Below are 6,695 nucleotides of genomic sequence, written 5' to 3' on the forward strand. Positions count from 1 at the left end.
CCAAGGGGGGGGGGCGCCCAGCCCTCCAGCGGCTGGCTCCTACCCCACGCAGCCCATGTGGCCCCCCGGGAGGGGTGGCCCCTCCCGGTGGACGCCCAAAACCCTTCCGATGGCCCCGGTACAATACCGATATGCCCCGAAACTTTCCGGTGTCCGTTTGACAACTTCCCATATATAAATCTTTACCTCCGGACCCTTCCGGAACTCCTCGTGACGTCCGGGATCTCATCCGGGACTCCGAACAACATTCAGTATTCACATACAAGTCTTCCTAATAACCCTAGCGTCACCGAACCTTAAGTGTGTAGACCATACGGGTTCGGGAGACATGCAGACATGACCGAGACGGCTCTCAGGTAAATAACCAACAGCAGGATCTTGATACCCATGTTGGCTCCCACATGCTCCTCGATGATGTCATTGGATGAACCACGATGTCGAGGATTCAAGCAACCCCGTATACTATTCCCTTTGTCAATCGGTACGTTACATGCCCGAGACTCGATCGTCGGTATCCCAATACCTCGTTCAGTCTTGTTACCGGCAAGTGACTTTACTCGTACCGTAATGCATGATCCCGTGACCAAACACTTGGTCACTTTGAGCTTATTTTTATGATGCATTACCGAGTGGGCCCAGAGATACCTCTCCGTCATACGGAGTGACAAATCCCAGTCTCGATCCGTGTCAACCCAACAGACACTTTCGGAGATACCTGTAGTGCACCTTTATAGTCACCCAGTTACGTTGTGACGTTTGGTACACCCAAAGCACTCCTACGGTATCTGGGAGTTACACGATCTCATGGTCTAAGGAAGAGATACTTGACATTGAAAAAGCTCTAGCAAAACGAACTACACGATCTTGTGCTATGCTTAGGATTGGGTCTTGTCCATCACATCATTCTCCTAATGATGTGATCCCGTTGTCAATGACATCTTATGTCCATAGTCAGGAAACCATGACTATCTGTTGACTAACGAGCTAGTAAACTAGAGGCTCACTAGGGACATGTTATGGTCTATGTATTCACACGTGTATTACGATTTCCGGATAATACAATTATAGCATGAATAAAAGACAATTATCATGAACAAGGAAATATAATAATAATGCTTTTATTATTGCCTCTAGGGCATATTTCCAACAGTAGTACCCCTTTGGAAAACAACATCGAGGAGGCAAAAGGTCAGTAGAACCACCGGAGCGGTACTACCGCTCGTCCTCATGGTACTACCGCTAGGGATCGCGGTACTACCGCAAAGGGTAGCGGTACTACTGCTTGCGAGCGGTACTAAATAAAATACATCCGGGCCTACCACCGCAGGACTAGGGACAAGTTTTTGGTCTGGAGCGGTACTACCACTGTAGGAGCCGTGGTAGTACCGCTGCAGCCTTTCCAGAACACCAAAACTGCCACAACTTTTGCAAACGGACTCCGAATTCGATGAAACCAAGTTTGTTGGAAAGCTAGCGACAAGGGCTAACACAATCTTGAAAGATATATCAATAAGAAGCAAATTATAAAAGTCCCATAAGAAAATGGTGAGAACCCTTCCTTGGATAAGACCGGTAAAACCTCCAACATCGAAAACATCATAGAAGACGCATGCGAACTCCGTTTTCAATGAACTCAAGCTTGTAATCAGGATGACCATAAGCTCTAAGACTCACAAAGTGAACCAAACAAGAAACAAGAAACATGATGCAAGGATGCAATTGTTTGAGCTCTCTACTAACGATACGATCAAGCTACCAACTTGAGAGCCCCCCTTGATAGTATGACAAACGATCCTATAACCCGGTCTCCCAACTATCACCACGAGACCGGTAAAATAGAAAACCTATCAAGGGCAAACCTTTGCCTTGCATATGTTCCACTTGATCTAGATGATGACGATCTTGACTCCCTCAAGTTGGACCACCTTTCTTGATTGCGTTGGCTCGATGAAGACTAGATGATTGCTTCCCCATAGTCCACTATGGATGAGCCTCTCTTCAGCACATCTTCACAAGACCATTGACACCACAAAGGATGGCAAGATTCAAGCACTTGATCTCTTCGTGATACTCCACTTGAACTTGCACACGGCAATCATGATGATGATCACCACTTGATGTCATCCTTTCCATGGGTTGTATGATATCTTCCTCTTGACGCAAGCCCATGGACACGTACCTAACCCCACATAGAACTCTCACATAGACCATGGTTTAGTACACAAAGTGCAATGGACAATGCTTACCATACCATGGTATCACTTGATCCCTCTTGGTACATCTTCTACGCTTTGTGAGTTGATCAACTTGATTCACTCTTGACTTAGTCTTGATCAACCTTGAATCTTTCCAACTCTCTTCATTTCGATGATGTCTTGAAGGTAAACATGAATGATCGCACAATCTTCTTCTTCAAGACATGCTTGCAATAAGCTCAACACTCACATGACCAATCTTTGGATAATTCCTTAATAGCACCTTGGTCAACTCATACACTCCTTGAAACCAACACATGGACTTCAAGAAAAGCCTATGGACAAAATCCTCAAAAATAACTCAAGGCAACCATTAGTCCATAGAGATTGTCATCAATTACCAAAACCAAACATTGGGACACCGCATGTTCTCACACACGAGCTACTGTTCAACCAGCCCTCCACCGGCTACTGTTCAACCAGCCCTCCATCGGGTCGTCCTGTTCATCCAGCCCTCCACGGGGTCCTGTTCATCCAGCCCCAACCGGCTCGATCGGTCGGGGTCCTGTTCAGCCATAGGCGACACCACGGGATCTTGTTCATCCACCACACCGGGAACTGTGCATCCAAATCCCCCCGGCAACACTCACTGTTCATCCACCCCCCCTGCAACGCTCACTGTTCATCCAGAGGCAGCATCGACCGGCTTCAGTTGGCAGCAGTAGCGAAGGAATCGCTCGATCCCCTGGGTTCAGTAACGCGTAGCCTGTAGTGCAATCGCTCGTGTTCAGTTAGGCGACGCCTCACTCGGGTTCAGTTAGAGCCCAACGCCTCGCACCCACGCGCGTATGGGACAAGAGAAACACACATCGCTCGGCCCCCGACCACCCACCATAACCAAGAACTCCCCGATATTTTCCTCGCCCTCGCTTCTACCATGGTTTTTTCCATCATGGACAGCCCAATGAATGTCATGCAGCTGCTCTCCCGCCCTCCCAGGACGAAAAGCCCATTTTCTATCATGATTTTTTGTCATAGAAGTAGGAGCCCACCACATCTATGATGATACCGGGTTTTTTTCACAATTATCATCATAGAAGTGTCATAAGTATGACAGGAAAAAATTCCGTTCAGCCCAAAATGTCACGGATGTGCCTTTTTTTGTAGTGAGATCATGAGCATATTTTTTTTATTTCTCCCAAAGTAATCTAAGTGAAGCAAGAGAAAATTTCTTAAAACTATACTAACTCCCAAATAAATATAAGTAAAGCATGAGAGCATTTCTTCAAAATTAACAAAGCAGACCGTGCTCAAAAAGATATAAACGAAGTACTAGAGCAAGTCCATGGCTCTAAAAATTTAGGTGAATCATAGGAGCAAGCATAGCATAATTTTTTTGTCTCTCTTAAAAGGGTGTGTCCATCAAGGATTCAAGACTTAAAACACAAAGCAAAAAATCAAAGACTCATACCATACAAGACGCTCCAAGCAAAACTCATATCACGTGACGAATAAAAATATAGTTTCAAGTAAAATACCGATGGTCGTTAGAAAAAAAGCGGGGATGCCACTCGGGGGCATCCCCAAGCTTAGTTGCTTCCTACTTATTTGAATATTATCTTGGGGTGCCTCGGGCATCCCCAAGCTTAGCCTTTTGCTTATCCTTATTCCTTCATCCATCGTAAGATAACCCAAAACTTGAAAACTTCAATCACACAAAACTCAAACAAAACCTTCGTGAGATCCGTTAGTATAAGAAACCAAACCACTACTATAAGTACTGTAGCTAACCTATTCTTATTTTGTTTTTGCATTATATCTACTGTATTCCAACTTTTCTATGGTAAAAATTCATCAATGAAAACCATAGAATCATCAAAACAAGCACACAACGCAAAGAAAACAGAATCTGTCAAAAACAGAACAGTATGTAGTAATCTGAAAATTTAGGATACTTCTGTAACTCCAAAAATTATGAAATAAATTGGTGGACGTGCAGATTTTATTTATTAAGCCTCTTCAAAAAGAATCAACTTAAAATCTCTCTTCTGTAAAAAATTACAACGAATCTCGTGAGCGCAAATGTTTCTGTTTTTCAGCAAGATCAAATAAACTTTCACCCAAGTCTTCCCAAAGGCATTGCTTGGCACAAACACTAACTAAAACACAAAAAACACAATCATAACAGTAGCATAATTGTTCTAACACTCAAGAACATAAAGCAAAAATCAAAAATAAATTTTATTCATTGGGTTGCCTCCCAACAAGCGCTATCGTTTTACGCCCCTAGCTAGGCATATCGCGTAGGATCTAAGTGTTGTCATCTTTGGTTCTGTATCCATAAGATGCCCTCATGGTTGATTCATATGGTGGCCTAATTCTTGTTCTAGGGAAGTGTTCCATTCCCTTCCTTAGTGGAAATTGAAATTTAACATTGCCTTCTTTCATATCAATCACGGCACCAATAGTACGCAAAAACGGTCTACCAAGAATAATTGGACAAGACAGATTGCAATCAATATCAAGAACAATAAAATCTATAGTACATTATTTCTATTTGCAAGAATAATAAAATCATTAATTGTTCCCATAGTCTTTTTAATAGTAGAATCTGCTAAGTGCAAATTTAAAGAGCATTCTTCAATATCGGTAAGACCAAGCACATGTGACAACCTGGTTTTTGCCCTCTTCTTTCTTCTGGTTTTCAGTTGGATTTTGATTTGAATTTTGAGTTTGAATCATTTTAGTTAGACTTATAACACTTGGGAATCACCTTGGCTTTCACCCACGTGACTCACTCCTCCTCCAAACCATCATTTCCTCTCTGTTATACCTCAAAATAATGTCATGGGTATTTTTCTTTAATGAAAAATATTCATTTTCCTCTCAAAAACCCTAAACAGAAACTTGTGCTTCAAAGCTACCCCTATTTTTCTTGCCCACAAAAATCTGAGAAAATTCACAAAAATCCTTTCAACCCTAGGGCACCTCCCTGAGCAAAAATATCATACCACTTTTTGGAATATTTTTGCTACAGAGATTATTTTCTGTTCTCGACAGAGATGGTGGTTTCTACATCAACTACCATTTTACTTGCTCTATTGGTACTGCATTTTCTTGTGCATCACTACCCTCCTAACTCGTTGCTACACACCAAAGCACAACCCCCAACTCCCAGCCGTTTAACCACAGCAAGCTCTCAAAGTTACTGTTCAGTAACTTGTAGTGAAGTAAAAATCATGTTCACTGCGTTTGGGCTCAAACCAAAGTGTGGTAACCTCTACATCTACCACGAGCAACACAGAAGACATGAAGTTTAGGCTTAGGTCGGCCTGAGGTCAGAGTTCACGCGGTGACCGCATTCGACCAAGCGTGCTGGCATGCAGACGACACGCTCTACATCACACCCAAGCCTCTGTTGCTCATGTGATCGCTTACCCGCCTGTCAAACCCCGCCACCATCTTCGTCCCGACGCCATTAACCTCAATCTGGCGCTCGCCAACGCCGGAGCTAGCCGTAGCGAGCACGACCACGGTCCGGCCAACCCAACAGTGCGCCGCGCACTGTGTTCGTCGCCTTCTCCTCGCTCCTGTGCTCGTCTCCGCGCGCCCGCAGTTCCCGCGTGAGCTACGTTGCCTTCGCCCTCTCTCACTGACGCCACTCATTGCTGGGCGCAGCGTCTAGGTGTCCTCCAGCGGAGCCAGAGCACCTCTCGTCGCTTGGCTATAAATAGAGCCGTCCCTAGCCTCCTCGAGCATCATCCACTCCTCACACACACTCCAAAAACCTGTATAAAGCCGTGGCCCAGCTGGGCAGGCCTCGGGCCGCTGTCCCCGAGCTCGAGCTTGCCGGCGATCCCCTTTGTCCGTCCGCACCACTCCAACCCCTCCCAAGCTCAGGTGACCTTTCCAGGGCTTTTGCCGTGCCTCGGTGGTGCCGTTCCCCCCGGTTGGAGCCCTTGGTGCCGCCTCTAGTCGCCGTCGTCTTCAACTCCGGCGACCGCTGCCTTCTCTCGCCGCTGGAGAGGCCGTTTCGGACACCGTCCAACCACCCCTAGCTAACCTACAGGTATGGGCAGGTGCGCCTCCGTCCCCTCTTTTGATCCCTCTCTCCAATTTTGGCCAAGGAGCTCTCCTCGCCGGCGTGTGCTTCGGCGGAGCCCCGCCGCCCTCTGTCTCTCTCCCCTTCCGCTCACCTGACCAGCAGGGCCTGCTAGTCAGCCACTCTGGACGCGCCCGAAGGGGTACGAGTGGAGGCGCCCCGCGGGTTTACGCCTTCGACGTCACCCCCCAGTTCTGTTTATTTAAATTCAAAATTTAAATAATTAAAGAACACTTCAAACAGCCACAACTTTTTAACCATAAGTCCAAATGAATTGATTACTTTTGCATTGGGTTCTGTATGAAAATCTCTAGCAGCACACCAAAGATGGGATTTTCCCCTACTGCCTACATTTTCTGGTAAATTTCATAAGGGTTCTTGATGTTTTCTTTTTGTGT

This window comes from Triticum dicoccoides, chromosome 5B, assembly GCF_002162155.2.
Source record: "Triticum dicoccoides isolate Atlit2015 ecotype Zavitan chromosome 5B, WEW_v2.0, whole genome shotgun sequence".
In the NCBI taxonomy this organism is placed as follows: Eukaryota; Viridiplantae; Streptophyta; class Magnoliopsida; order Poales; family Poaceae; genus Triticum; species Triticum dicoccoides.